This window comes from Vulpes lagopus, chromosome 5 (assembly GCF_018345385.1).
Source record: "Vulpes lagopus strain Blue_001 chromosome 5, ASM1834538v1, whole genome shotgun sequence".
Taxonomy (NCBI): Eukaryota; Metazoa; Chordata; class Mammalia; order Carnivora; family Canidae; genus Vulpes; species Vulpes lagopus.
Genome location: NC_054828.1, coordinates 109,466,414 through 109,482,287, shown reverse-complemented (window position 1 = coordinate 109,482,287; position 15,874 = coordinate 109,466,414). Strand labels below are relative to the sequence as shown.

Below are 15,874 nucleotides of genomic sequence, written 5' to 3'. Positions count from 1 at the left end.
TTTATCTGATAAGTCATTTGCAAATATCTTCTCCCATTCTGTAGGTTGTCTTTTAGTTTTGTTGACTGTATCCTTTGCTGTGCAGAAGCTTCTTATCTTGATGAAGTCCCAATAGTTCATTTTTTAAGCATCCTGTTCCTGATCTTGGCTCAGGTCTTGATCTTATGGACGTGGGCTCAGGCCTTACATTGGGCTCCATGCTGTGTGTGGACCCTACTTAAAAAAAAAAAATAGGAACACCTGGGTGGCTCAGTGGTTGAGCATCTGCCTTTGGCTCAGAGCATGATTCCAGGGTCCAGGATCAAGTCCCACATTGGGCTCCTGCGGGGATCCTGCTTCTCCCTCTGCTTATGCCTCTGCCTCTCTCTCTCTCTCTGCATCTCTCATGAATAAATAAAATCTTTAAAAAAAGAAAAAAACATTGAAGGACACTTAGCCAGCTGACTTCAACTGACAAAAAGATAGACAATCATAACAATGGTGCAGAATGGAGAATCCAGAAACCAACCACAACATAAATGGTCAATTAATTTTTGACGAAGTTTCCAAGATGATTCAATGGAGATAAAAACGTCTTTCAAAAAAGGATCCTGGATCAATTTTATATGGAAAAAAGTACAAAACAATGACAAAAAAATGTGGACCCTTACTTCATACTATATACAGAAATCAAGTCAAAACAACCACAAACCTAAAAATAAAGCTTAAAATTATAACACTTTTAGAAGAAAACAGAAGAAAATACTTGCATAGAGGAAGACATAGGAAAAATGTTTGCAAACTTAAGGGTAGGAAAATGTGTCTTTGACAGAATGCAAAAATATGAGCCTTACAAGGAAAAAGAAAATGGATCAATTAGACTTCATCCAAAACATGAAAGACACCATGAAGAAAACAAAAATGCAAATTACACAAAAACCAGGGAAATGACTTGTATTTCGAATACATAAAGAACTCTTTTAAATCAATAAGAGAAAAAGAACCCATTAAAAATGGTCAAAAGATATGAACACTTTACCCAAAATATAAAAACAGGCAATTACCAACGTGAAAAAATGCTTTACATTTTAAGTCATTAGTGAAATGCAAATTATTATTACAACGAAGTAATCACCACCCACCCATTAGAGAGGCTAAAATTTTAAATGCTGACCATATTAAGTGTTGGTAGGGAGATGGCAACTGAAGCTTTCATATACTTTTGGTATGTACGTGAAGTGGTAGGACCACTGAGTGGAATTTCTTGTTTAGTCTATGCATATATTCAACTTCATTAAATATACCAAATTATTTCCCAAGGTTGTACCAATTTATAATCTCACCAGCAATGTAAAAGAGTTCCCATCACTCTTTCTCCTCACTAGCACTTGTTACTGGCGAGCTTCTCATTGGTACCCATCTGGTGGGAGTGAAATGCCAACTCCTTGCAGTCTTAATTTATGTTTCCCTGATTACTGGTAAGACTGAGCATCTTTCAGTATGTTTATTTTTCATTCATATTCCCTCTTGTGTGAAATGAATATCCATATCTTATGCCCATTTGTCTATCGTGTTATCTTTTTCTTATTGATTTGTAGGAAATCTTTATTTACTCTGGATAGTCATCTTTTGTTAGTCATATGTGTTGCAAATATCCTTTCCTACTTGGTGGCTTATCTTTTTATTTCCTTTACAGTATCTTTTGATGAACATAGATATTCTTATGCAAATAGAAATGTGTTATGATTATTTGCTTGGAAGTTTAATTTTTATAAATTGAGCCAAATGTTAATGCATTTGGGAACATAATATAAGAAACTTTGGGAGGGATTCTCTTTTTAAAACAGGAAGTTTGGACAGCCTGGGTGGCTCAGCAGTTTAGCACCGCCTTCAGCCCAGAGCCTGATCCTGGAGATCCGGGATCAAGACCTGGTATGGAGTCCCGCATCGGGCTCCCTGCATGGAGCCTGCTTCTCCCTCTGCCTGTGTCTCTGCCTCTCTATGTGTGTCTCATGAATAAATAAAATCTTAAAAAAACAAACAAACAGGAAATTTATTTGTAATTAACAATCATTTCTCCCCAAAGCACTGATTTAAAAACTGTTTATAACTCTATAATAATATTTTTAAGAAGTAGGATATTCACAGCAGCATTCTGAAGTGGACTTAGAAAGAAACACTTTGAACACTTAGGAAAGGATACTTGGGTTTCTAGAAGCAAATACAGCCTTATCAAAATCAATTACTAAGCTTTCTTCCTCTTTTTCTTTTTTACTTTTTTTTTACTTTTTTTTTAAATTTAAAATTTTTTTATTTATTTATGATAGTCACAGAGAGAGAGAGAGAGAGGCAGAGACACAGGCAGAGGGAGAAGCAGGCTCCATGCACCGGGAGCCCAACGTGGGATTCGATCCCGGGTCTCCAGGATCGTGCCCCGGGCCAAAGGCAGGCGCTAAACTGCTGCACCACCCAGGGATCCCTCTTTTTTACTTTTCAAAAAAAAAGTTCCTACTTTAGAGGAGAAGAATGCCACATAGATGTGGTCATGTATATTAAGATACATATAGAACATAACATCGATTTTTTAAACAGTATTTGATAAAATTTCCCCTTATTTCTTATATATAGGACAACAAAATCAGACTAGACTGCAAGACTGGGTAGGTTGTACGCTATAGTATTGTATGGTACAGAAATACTGTGTAGTGTAGTACAGGAGAGGACACAGAATTCACAGTTTGAGCTAAATATTATGGATGAATAATTTTGGATTATCTCAAAATCACCGTGCCATAATAGTGGCAGAACTCTCCCTTGTCCTGTCCTGCTTAACATTTTTTTTTATTTTGATCCTGGATGAAGATGTTGAAATGAAAATGAAGATACTTTTCAACTTTTTCATCATTTTTAATGATATAAAGGAAGAACAATTATCCAAGCAGATGGCACAATTAAAATTCTAAAGGACCTCAAAACCGAGAGGATGGAAGTTACCCAAGGAAACTGCAAATCTGTCTTCTCATTTAAAAGTTAACTGTGCAAGTAAACAGTGAGTGAGATTTGCCTTGGCTCACTTTCATTTTGAAAAGACTTTGTAGGGCTTATTTGGCTTCCTATCATAAATGAGGCAACGTGGTAAAAGATGTGCCCACTCTGAGCAGTTGCCACGGCAGGGAGGTGCTGCTAGAGACACCGGGTAGATCTTGGCCTCCTACGAAGCTGCTCTTGACCACTGGCAGACGTCCAATCCACTGTATTCAGTTCTGGGGGCCACATTTCAAGCAGCACATCAGCACCCTCAGTGGTAGCCAAAGCAGGGTGTTAGGGTAGCACAGGGCACCCAGCCAGGACGGAGCCCTTTGCTTGCAAGCAAGGTTTTCTGGTAAGCAGTTACATCCACCTGGAAAAGGTGGGGTTTTCTAATGATACAAAAATGCCAGCAACTAAACACACATGGAATCTAGAGACCACCTCCTGAGAAGTTGGAAATCTAGAAACGTTTCCTGGGAGAAAGACAGACCAAGGGACTTACAGTGACTGTCAGACCCAGCCCAGAAGTCCTGTTCCCAGTGCTCCAGAATAATCCTGATCTGAGAGAACAGGGATTTAGCCATTCTGGTCCCACAGTCTGGCTCCCTCTTGCTGCTTCTCTGACCTCCCAGGGTTATGTTCCTGTTCAGAAAACTGGACTCTGTCTGGGCCCTTTATTAAAAGAAGGAGGAAGAAGAAGGAAGAGGAAGAAGGAAGAAGAAAGAGAGAGGAAAGAGAGAGGAAAGAAGGAAGAAAGAAGGAAGAAAGAAGGAAGAAGATGACGTCAACATCATAGGACGGTGGTCAAGAGCATGTAGAATCAGTTTGAAATTTTAAAGTTTGACTTTAGATGTTGCTTAGAGACTGACTTATCTTGAGCAATGCTCTTACTATCTGAGCCTCCTTTCCTTACAAATAAAATGGGCTGGAGGTGGTGGTAATCAGCCTCAGAGCACTACATGGGTATTAAGCAACATGATTTTTTATCAAGGGCTTGGCATGGGATGCAATAAAAGCTATGTGGTAGGTCTTCTGATGATCAGCGTGTCAGCATCTCCCCAGGTGCCCACTGCTCTAGCCATGAACCTGAACCCAGGGGCTGGGGCACTGTAACAGGTGATGGGCATGCCAGGCATTGGCCAGCTGCATCTTGGACTTCCAACAGTAGATCTCGCCAGATCCCCAGAGTGGTACCCAAAAGCCTAGCACATGTGGCTATTGAGCGCTGGAAATACAGCCAAGTGCAACTATGGAACTGAATTTTAATTTTTTTTAAATTAATTCACATTTAAATGTAAATATCTACCCATGCCAGTGGACGCCTTATCAGATAGCGCCGAAGATCTGCTAATGTCACAAATGACCATGTGCGCTCTTCAGTGGCAATGGTCAAGCCGAGGTTGAATAACCTTTAAAGGGCAGGTGGGGGAAGGGGTTGCGCAGAAGAATCCTTGCATTGGGCAGATCCTTTCAATTTTCACTTGCTGGGGTTCTCTCAACTGTTCTTCCTCCACATCCAGGCTTTGCCACCAAACCATCCACTTTGTGCCAGTGGTACTGACAGGACCAGCCAGCAGCTCCACAGGCTTCACAGAGGCAGGTCCCCCACTTGCCTACCCTGGGGTCTGCGCCTCCAGGAGGAGCTTAGCAAGTCCCAGCAACAAAGGGTGATTCTGTTTGCATTTTGTTTTCAATGAGCTAAGAAACAGGAAGCCCGAGTTCAATTGTTCCCTGCCCAGGAGTGATGCACACAGCTCTCTCCTGGCTGGTGTTTTTCAGAACAATGGAAATAAATCTGATGTAATGTAGCAGAACATGACAAGGGATGGTTTTCCCTTTAACAAATACTCATTTGAAATGGTGCCCAAACCCTGCACGAGGAGCGATCTATTTCCCACAACAGTGTTCCAGCAAAACCCATTACTAATTCCACAACTCAAATTAAAACTAACAGAGCTTGAAGGCTGGGGCTGACACACTCTCTGCTGACAAGGAGCAAGGAAGGCGGGTGGGGGAAGGGGCCCGGCGCACTCGCGTGTGTATGTGTTTAATTACACTGTTTAACACATTGAGAATAATTTAGCCACCCGAGTGGAGAAAATAAGGCACTTAACTGCTCTCTGGCGGAAAAAAGCCCCGTGCAAACCACTTGCAGCTATATGACACCTAGGCACACCTCAGGGCTTTGGAGAGAGAGAGAAGGGGGAATGGAGGGAGAGGCAGGTGAGTATGGAGAGGAAGGAGGAGGTAGGAGGAGAGGGAGAGATGAAGGCAGTGGGGAGATAGAGCAAGGGGAAGAGAAGGAGTTAGAGGGGGAGAGGTAGAGAAAAAAAGAGAAAGAAGGGAAATTTGTACATATACAAATCACCTATGAGCTGGGAAGGCACGGGACTATTTCTCAAGAGACGTAGTATGAGGTGGTGTCAAGGTGAAAAGGAGCACAAATTTTATATTTTAGAAAGAAAGTTAACACCTAGACCTGTGCTTCCCCCACTTCAGAATCATCTCAGTGAGTTTCTGGCCTTTGTGGCCCGAAAGCCATGAGAAGGGTGTGTGGCCCCTAGAAAGGTAGGTCTCAGAGGAAGAGTCTGTGGGCTCACTATCCAGTAGGAGAAACTGAGGCTTACAGTCAAAGAAGTCAAGTCTGGCCAGCTCTTGGCAGAGACTCCTGTCCAGCCCTCCGCTTTGAGGCTGGCGATCTGGCCTGCAAGAAGGTCATGTCACTGTCCCCTGCCAAGGAGCATCTTCTCTTCTGTTTCATTAGGACTGAGAGGTCTGAGGTCATCTCTAACCCACCGAGGGACATGGGAGCCAGAGAAATGAAAGAAGGCTCTAGGGCAGCCCGAGTGGCTCAGCGGTTTAGCGCTGCCTTCAGCCCAGGGTGTGATCCTGGAGACCAGGGATCGAGTCCCATGTCAGGCTTCCTGCATGGAGCCTGCTTCTCCCTCTGCCTGTGTCTCTGCTGCTCTCTCCATTTCTCGAATAAATAAATAAAATCTTAAAAAAAAAAAAAGAAAGAAAGAAAGAAAGAAGGCATGGCTTCAGATTTTCAAAGCATGGCTTCAGATTTTCAAAGCTCCCAGCCCTGGAACAGGCAGCAGAGGAATAAATGTTCCAAACAGAACCACCCAGGGACTCTGCCCCCCAGGGACTCTGGGTTCAGCATCGGAGCTGATGGCCTAGGAGATGGGTGGCCTGGCCGGGGGGAGGCAGAAAGCCAAAACCACGCTCTGTGGCCCCCAGATAGTGAAGCCCCAATCCTCCTCACTCCCTGGTGCCCTCACTGTGGACCCAACCTCTTCCAGGACCTGGGGTCTCAGGGAGCTCAAGACCTCAGCTAATGGGTTCCTCATAGGAGACCCTGCAGGGTAGCAAAATGATCTGCATGCCGGGCAGAGGGGAGTCTATACCGCTCCGCTGAGGCATGCTGTATGTACCCTTTCTCTTGCCTGTTCCCCCTTTAGAACTCTCAGAAGGCTGGACTTCCTTGTAGGTGCTTTTCACTGCAATGTTCTATATTTCTGGAGCAGATAATGTGGGTTCTAAAGCACCCTAACCAATACCGCTCGGCAGACAATGAAATAGGAACCTACTGATATATTATTTCTTTCAGTTAAATTGGGTTCACCAAGTGTGGTGCCTGGGTGGCTCAGTCGGTTAGGAGTCTGCCTTCAGCTCAGGTCATAGTCCCACGGTCCTGGGATCAAGCCCCATGTTGGGCTCCCTGCTCAGTGGGAAGCCTGCTTCTCCCTCTGCCCTTGCTCATACTTTCCATCTCTCTCAAATAAAATCTTTTTTAAAAAGTGAAACTTGCCTTTGCATGAAAAGACCCTCTTTCCCATTCCCAAAGATCTCTGATATGTGTCATTTAATCACAGAGGAAGCCTAGAAAGTTCCTGAGTAGATTGGCAATGTATTCAGAGGACAAGGCTGAGTGTTCATTCTAGGTTCTATCTGTGCCCTAGAAACACCATGTAATATTTGGTATGATCTTGGGATTTCAGGGCATGGGTTGTTTTTGTTTTTGTTTTTCCTATTCATAAAGAGAAGATACACTTTCTACTTAGCACATTCCAGCTCCTTCTTAAGAAGGGGGGCGGGGGTTACGACATTGGGGCCTGTCATGTATAATCTAGGTCTTCAGAGCTGCTATTTCTGACCCACCCTCCCCAGGGAGCCCAGGCTTGAGTGCCCATGGCCTAGAGGCATGAATCAGAGAGGGTGTGTAGGCTGGCCCTGTGTTCCCTGGGCATAGGGCCTTTTCGCTTTCCTAAAGTTCTTTGAAAGTTGATACCACATTTAGATAATCAATTTATTCTTAAATAATTTTCTCTTGGTCTTAGACTTTCAGCAGAGGCAGATGAAGTAAAAAAAAAACGGATGAGACAGAGACATAGGGAGAAGGGCAGGGGACCGAGACAGCCAGTGGGTTGTCGGGGATCCTGAGGACAAGTGGGAAAGCAATGAGGCCAAGCTGCCAGGAAGGACAAAACCCACTACGGAAAGTTCTCATGCAAGCCCAGCATCCTGTGGTGCTGAATCAGAGCCCACACACCGCTGGCTTTCTCACCCCGCAGACGTGAGCCCTCAGGCATCCAATGGCAGAGACCCCCTGGGCCCTCTCTACAGTCTCCTCCTGTGACGGTGGATCCATAGGGTAAGATCCAGGCCACTGCTCCGGCCACAGCAGTTGGAACTCGGGCCTCCCAGTGTACATCTGGCATTTCTGGGCATCTCAGGCCTGTGGAGGCCACAGGGGCAGTTCGGCAGAGTGTGGGACTGGGAGCCCGGTGCTGGCTCTGCCAACGGCCGCTCCCCATGTGGTGTGGGGGTGGCAGGGGTGGAGACAGAGGGTCAGTGGCACCAGCAGTCAACCACTCTAAGGGAGAGACTCCCTTTGCCAACCAGCTCCAGGACTTATGGCAATGGTGTGTCCCAAGAAAGCCCAGGTCAACCTGCTTGCTCTGAGCATTTTCTGAAACCAAGGTTCCACCCAGGTGGATGTGGACGGGGCATGGGTTGGTGGGAGAGGAAGTCTTTTGAAAAGAGTTTCTGAATTAAATATGTCAAAGAGCACTGTGAAAGAAAATGAACTTAGAATGTCTGTGTGTGATGAAGTTAGAAGAGGTGTGTGTATGTATAAATTGTGTGAGAAGGTGAGTGAAGCAGAGAAAAGCAGGCTGAGGGGGGCTTAGGCTTCTGAGAGTTCCCACAATCCTTCTTTCACGTTTTCTCACCTCCCCCCTTAAAAAATCCAAGAAGGCCAGAACACTGGAGGGGCTGGGGTAGGCAGGGGAGGTGGGAAAAAGAGGAGCGGAGGATCTAGGAGCGTGCCTGTGAGGGGTGTGAAGAGGCCCTGTGGGAAGAGCAGGCAGCAGAGGGAGTGACTGCGCCCACGGAGCCTTAGCTGAAGCCAAGAGGAGATGCCACCCCAGGAAGCCTCCCTCCCTCCTGCTGCCTCGGCTATGTGCCAGAACAGGCGAGGCCCCACGGGAGCCACGGGGAGGCTTGTGCCCATCTGGAGAGAGTGACGTGGTCACAAGAAGACAGAGTTGCAGGCAGCATCATGGGGAGACAGCAGTGTTGGATCAGGATGGCCCCAGAGTTGAAGGAATGTACCCATGGTGGCCGGCAGTCCAGAGTCCTGGGAGCCAGCACATCCTGAATGCCTCTGCCCTGAGTTTCTCCCCCAGCCAATGCCATCTAAAAGTTTCTTACCTTTATTTCCTGAAGGGATGCTGGGGAGTTTGGAGATGGAGCAGAATGATGTAGCTTAGGTGGTTGGCAGCCACACCTGGGTAAGGATTTGACTGGGGACAAGACCTGATGTTTAGCAAGGAGAATTGAGGAAAGATTCCTGTGACCTCTCCTGTGCCCAGTACTGATCCAGGTGTGGGTCACTGGCTGCGTCTCCTGAAGGCAGGTGTGTGGTCACTTCTGATGGAGATACACCCGTCAGGGCCTGTGGTCCCCAGGCGGTGATGGGGCCTGGCTCAGTCCCCTGAGCTCCAGGAGGTCCTCCTGGTCAGGCCTGACCTGATACACAGGTACAGGAGGTGGGCACAGCAGGGCTGACCAGGGATCAGAAGGCAGAGAACTGCCAGAGGGACCATCATTTCAGAGAGAAACGAACCAAAGGTCCCTTGTGGCTCTTTTGGCAGAATGAGAATGTCAATCCCAGAGCCCAATGACTCAGAGGCAGCCCATCCTGGGTCACTACCTCAGTACAGGACACTGTTGGCATCCTCCCTACGACTCCAGCAGAAGGGGCAGCAGTGGGCCCAGCCTTCATTGCCACACCCCTACACCAGCTCTTGAAGACCTACCTGCATTTGTGTATTAGCTAAATAGAGGGTCTCTGAGCAGGAGGAGATGACGCTCAACTGCACAGTTCACAGGGCCTGGAAGACCCCTCCAGGATCACCTTGTTCAACTATCTTAATTATTAAAATGAGGAAATAAGGTTTGGTCAAGCTTTCCTGGTTGTTTATTGGGGGACCCAGCTTTGCAGACTGGTGAGCATGCACAGCCTCCACCATATCACAGTCTTTTTAAATTCAAAACAGTTAGTGCAAAGAAAAAAAGCAGTACATGGTAGAGGAGTTCCCTGATAATTTAGGGATCAAGACAAGCCAGACAGAACCCAGGAGGGCGAGAGCCCAAAGCAGTGCTTCCAGCCCAGCTTTGGGTATGGGAAGTGCTGGCTGATTCTGCTGGACCAGTTTCTTCAGTTGGGCCCTTCTCAGAGCCTTTATTTTTTTTTCCAGCTTAAATTAGTTTATTTTACCTTTAAATCTTAGAGATCAGGAGTCTGAAATGGAGGTCACTTGACAGAATCAGGTTTGCAGGGTTGCATTGTTTCCAGGGACCTTGGCAATACTATTCCTGTCTTGTTAGGAACCTCCCCTGAATAGGATCTGGAGAACGTTAGGCCCTTAAATCTTGTTGGTTCCATAAATTTCTATCTTGTCCATAGATACTTGACATCACCCTCTCATCACCATCACTGCCAACCTAACTTGCATGAAAATGCAAGAAGGGAACTGTGTTTGGGTGGGGGAGGCAATATTGGTGAAGATGCCCGCTTTTTCCTTCACTCTGACACTGCTGACCTCCACTGAGGAGAGCCTGGGGCTTACACCTCTTCCCCTAAATCTTAGAGTACGTTTTAATGCAATCTTTCAAATCTAGGCACGTATGGAAGAGGAGATGGCCAGTGTATGGTGGTTGACATTTGGATTTCTACTTTGGAAGCCTTTTCTGGCAATCTTCCCTTTGCTGCCTGATCCAAGAGAAGACCAAGAAGAGCTGTTCTGATGGGTCACAGAGTTTTACTCCTGTAATACCTCTCACAGGGCCACTTGAGTTTTTTCATGGGTCAACTTGAATAAAGGGGAGAATCCTGGTTTATTTCAATCAGCTGTTATAGTTATGTACTGGGCTGCACTGGAACACAGTAAATACAAGTGATATAAGTAGAAGCAATGATGACCTTCAGGCTTATGCCCTTCAAAGGAGGTTGCCTCCTCTTCTCTATTCTTGTTACTGAGGCTAGATTGAACATCTCTAGGAATGTCAGAACAAAAGCAGAACCATGTTCCTTGAGTGTTCTTGCTGGCACATTTTCTAAGAGGTGTCCACTGGGCTAGGACATCCTAGCAAAGAAGAGCTGATTTCTGTTAACAGTCCTGAGCTACATTTGAGGGGAGAAGATGGTGGAGTTAGGGTGCTTGTAACATCAGAGCCTCTATATGCAAAGGTGCATATAAGGACTCTGGAGTGGAGAGGGCCTAGGCAGGAGGTAGAGAGCGGGAAGCACAAATACGGGTGGCACAAATACCTTTGGCGAAGTATGTTCTTATTACCCATTGTGCTAACTAAGTATTGGATCCTCTTGAAGCTATCACCCACAGGAAAAAAACAAAAAACAAACAAACAAACAAAAAACCACAGGTTTAGGTCCAGCTGGGACAATTCAAGAGAGACTGAATCACTACCCCGCTGATGACACATGGGAGTCAGCAAAGTTCTGTTTCTGTCCAGGGACCAGCAGGGCAGTTAGCAGGTCATAACCCAACTGTATCCACAGAAGGAAAAGGTCTGCACTTATTCTACTCTGGTTAGCTTGGGTTCAAGCAAAACAGCTAGCACTCTAGCTCCCTAGGAACAGAATCCCAGCTCAAAGACAACCTGACCTGAACAGCCACAGAGGCATAGGCATCGACAGTGAGGTAGCGTAAGGGTAACGGAAACCATCTCAATCTCTGAAGGGGGAATCAGTCTTGTGGTCAATCCAGATTTTCCAACTTTGTTCTTGTTATTATCAAGCTAGATCATCTGAAAACAAAAGGCAAGGCCTGGGCCCCATTCCTTCCTTCTGCAAATATTAAACCTGTACACCGTGTCAGAAATTGAACATGGGTGAAGAAGGAGATAGGTTTCATTCCAACAGAGTGTCCCTTACAGTCCATGTAGCCCTCGAGGTTGGAGCTTTGAGCACAAAAGTCAAAGGTGACTTGATGTTAGAGGACATATGCCAAGCTTAGGTGATGATCTCTTAGGGAGTCAATTCATCCTTTGCCCTAGTTTTCCTTAGAGCCTAACCTTGGACCATTTGCACCAGAAGTATCAGGTTTTTGGAGCTACCGAACACACATCTCTGGTGGGGAGACTCAGAATGGACATAATTAAGACACCCTCTGGGAGAAATGCATATGCTCACTGAAGTTTGGACCACTACTTTGGTCCAAAGCCCCGGGAGGTCACCGCTCCCATCCTACCTGTTTCCTTGATGGGTGTATCTGATGTCAGCGGTCCAGGTTAGGGCTGGCCAGGTCCTACACGCTCAGCAGCAGCGCTCTGCAGGATGGAGAACGGCGGGGACAGAGGAGGGTAGCAGTCTCTGGAGGAAACGCCGCAGGCTAGCAGCGTTGGCAGAGTCTGTGCCTCTTCCTTCCCTCAGGCTCCTCCTTATATGGGCTCACCAGGGAGTGCCCCACCTTAGTTAAACAGTGACTCCTGGACCAGGTCTCAGGGCCTCCTGGAGAGAGGATGTGTTCACCTGCAAGGTTTTCTCTGTCCCCTCCTAATTCCAGCTAACCTCTTGGAGCCCCCAGCTGAGCAGCCGATTTCTTGGCTGCCTTGGGTGTGGTTTTATTCCCCATTGTTTCCAGGTATGTCAGTGCCTTTGTTTTATGTGGGGAAACAGGAATGGGTTATCCGAATCTCTACAGAAGCACTCTTGAAACATGCTCACCCAGGGAGTGCAACGTGCGGCTGCCATGTGTTGCACATCAAGAGGGGCCACTCAGAGTAAGTCACATCACATGGGTCTTCTGCTGGAAAGGGCACTTTCTCTCTACAAATAGGTTGCAGACCTCATTAACCCCTGGGCTTGGTGAGCCCGGGGCAAGGTCCACATCCTTGCTGCTTAATAGATTGGGGAATAAAGAGATGAGAACCCCGATAGCACAGCTCACCTGTGTTACAGGTGAGAATGATAAAATAGGGAAAGCAAGAAAAAAATGTAGAAAGCACCAGACACTGATGTGACTGGATCCATCCACATCCTGTGATGGTGAGGAAAAGATGGGTTTGGACCACAGAAGGAAGAATTGGAGCGCTTGCCAAGTGTGGCTGGCACTGCACCCCTGGGTGGCCACCAGGTGGATGGAGAGGGGTCCCTCAATGATTGGAAGTGGGCTTTAATCCCACTTCCACAATTCCTAGCTCTCTGCCTTGGGCCAGTCCCTTCTCCTCTGAGTCATGGTGGACTGTGATATGAGAGTTATGAGGCTTGCCCCATCTCCCTCATATTTATTTAACAGAACGCCTGCACCCCAGGGGACATATTCTGCTGAAACTTTCACTGTAAATACAGTCAGCAATAAACACACTATCGTATGAATATAATTAATGAATAAATAGACATCTATTTGTGGTGCGGGCTCAAAATGACTTCACTAATAGGGTATGCAATCAAAAATGTTTGAAAGCCATAGTTCCAGAAAAATACACTGTGCAAATGCTTCAGAAGGCTCTGCCCACCTAAGTGTATCATGAGACAGTGCCTAAAAACACTGAGAGTTTCCCTGCTTACTGATGATGATTTTGTCTTCTCTCATATCATCAAATATTTTTGTTTTCCCCTTGGAAGCAACTACTATTGCCTCAGAGCAGGACTTGGGGGTATTGGGTTGAAAAGGGAACCATCTCCTAAAGGAGCATTCTTGGGACTAGGAGACAAGTCCCTGTGGATGAACGTGGGGGACTCTGGGAAGAAAGCTTGTTTCAGATCCAAGGGGCATTTCCTTTTGGGGCTTTGCTGGTTCTTTGATGTTCTCTCTCTTCATCCATATGTATTCTTTGGAAGCCAACTCCCAGGGATTTGTGTTTTCCAGAGAAATCCAGCCCAGGGCTATAAACTGGGTGCTCTCTACTCATAATTCTCCAGCCTATCATACTCCAGGTCAGAAGGAAGTGTGCCATGCCCCTCACATTCTTCCCACCTGGGGCAGTTCACATCTGCTCTGAGATGCAGCCTCCTGGTCCCCACCTGGGACCCACCTCCTCTTCCACTGAGTCAGGCCTGCCTTCAGGACCCATGACGGCCGCTGTGTCCCGAGGCCCACCCAGGCCTCCACCATCATGTCACATAGACCCTGCCAGTGGCTGCTCTCTGTGGGTCAGCAGACCTTGAAGAGGAAGAGAGGAGGTGCCCAGAACAAAGGTTCTTGCAGGGTCTGAGAAACCACTAGATCTAAATCCCCAAATTCACACTGGGTTCTGGAGAGACCCCTGAGTTTTGAATCAATTGCCTTGAAAAGAGATCCTCAGTGCCTCATGATGGGAGAGACTCCCTGAGACCCTCTAAGAAATGATCTTGGAGGGGCACCTGGGTGGCTCAGTAGTTGAGCATCTGCCTTTGGCTCAGGTCATGATCCAGGGGTCCTGGGATTGAGTCCTGCATCAGGCTCCCTGCTCAGTAGGGAGCCTGCTTCTCCCTCTGCCTATGTCTCTGATTCTCTCTGTGTGTCTCTCATGAATGAATAAATAAAATCTTAAAAAAAAAAAAAAAAAAAGGAAGGAAGAAAATGATCTTGGCAGGGCCAAGATCCAGTGCAGCTTTTTCCTGTGGGTTTCTGGGTTTCTCCATCTGTCCCCCAGCATGATGAACAATAAAACTAATTAAAAAGTATGCCTAAGCTCATTTTGAGGGGTCCGAAAGAAGGGGACATCCTGAAGAGGCTGTCTCCATCTAAGCCAATCTTGGGTGTGACAAAAATACTACAACAGGACAGATAAGTGAATCCCCAGAAGGAAAGAGCAAATTAGGCAGGGGCCTTAAGAGAAAGGAGAAAGGGGAGACCGTGGGGCCTGAAGCAGCCGAGGGTCCCCGTGGGGTCGTTACGGGGCTGCTATCTATGAAAGACAATCAAAATAATGTCACTAATCTGAATGCTGGTGCCATCACAAAGTAATGAAAGGAGGAAGTGAAAACTGCCAAGTATTAACTGTGGATGAGCAATACAGAGATATGCCAGTTAATGATTACAGAAAGCCAAGAGGAGGTCAAAGAAATAGTTGTGCCTCCTTGATAAGGCAATGCTACTGGGAGGTTGTGTACAAGCCTATTAATATCTATTTTTATCCATGCTAGGGCCATACTTACATCTGGAGAGGACGATCTTCCGACAATGGATGGAGCATGACGATAAGTACAGTGTGCTCCGTTGCAAATTCTGTGTCTGAACAATCAAGCTTTATTCATTCCTTCTTTGTTCATCATGTTAACCTTTTATTATGCAAAACTGTCAATTCAATTGCACAACGGGGAAAAAAAATATTTGGGACAATTCACGAGCCATGTAGCGATGTTTACTATCTCAAAAAACTAACTCAAAATAATCTGCTAAAAGGAAAATACTAACTCGAAAAAACCTGCTCTCACATTCTCATGCTCTGCTCAGATACTCAGATACTCACCAGCAAGCTCGTCTGCTCACTGGGGAACCTGAACTGACTTCTACCCAAGTGTGTGCCAGGAAGGAGTTGGGGAGGTCTCCTTTCCTGCATAGAAAACAAAACTTTCACACCAGTGAACTGGTGTATGAGAGAAAGCTCTTTGGCAGTGAGCCCTCGGCTGTGGTTCTCAAGGTTATATACGTAAGATTCACTGGGGGAGAGGGTTGTTACAAAACGTTGAGATTTCCATTTAGGAAATTTGGGGTAGGGCACGAGAATCCGTGGGTTAGCAGGCATCCCAGGAGAGTGCTTTGGGGACAAATCCCTGTGGTAGCTCTGGTTGCTGCTGGCCCCCTCCCCACATGCACACATGGGCCCTGCCAAGACCCTGGTGCTGCCAGAGGGTTGGAGGGCCCTCACAGGGTTAAGAGGTAGGGTTGCCTTCTGTGAGCATGCCAGGGGGCCCTGGAGGGGATCTGTAGTGGAAAGTCAGGGCCCTTCTACCAGTGGTCAGAGTAAACTTGTAGAGTAGATTTTAGGGGCACTTATTAGCCTTCCGTGCCTGCCCACCTCTGTTCACCAAATGATTCTCAATCCTGGCTGTACATTAGAATCACCTAGGAAGATTAAAAAAAAAATACCCTCCCCCAGATCAGTCAAGTCAGACACTCGGGGTTGAATGAGGGTGCTCCTGGTAGTAATATATTTAAAAAGATCATTGAGCCATTCTAATGTGCAGCCTGGATTGAAAACCATGGGTTTAATCTCTTTCTTACCTCCTGGGTCCCTCCCTCCTGTCTCCCCCACAGGTAGGGGCATTTCCAATTGTTCAATGCACCCTCCGGCTGCTGAAAGGCCCCAACTCTGCCACCCCACCCAGCCCCCTCTCTGTTTCTCAGAG

General features: G+C 46.6%; 1 protein-coding gene across 3 annotated transcripts in view; it reads right to left on the bottom strand.

Moving 5' to 3' along the window:
* Positions 1-11,933, bottom strand: part of CAPN13 (calpain 13) — a 79,778-nt gene extending 67,845 nt beyond the window's left edge. For all 3 annotated transcript variants that reach the window (XM_041756334.1, XM_041756333.1, XM_041756335.1), the window contains exon 1: positions 11,790-11,933. The gene's annotated coding sequence lies outside the window, so the exon portion shown is untranslated. The remainder of the gene's footprint in view (positions 1-11,789) is intronic.
* Between the last annotated feature and the right edge of the window lie 3,941 nt (positions 11,934-15,874).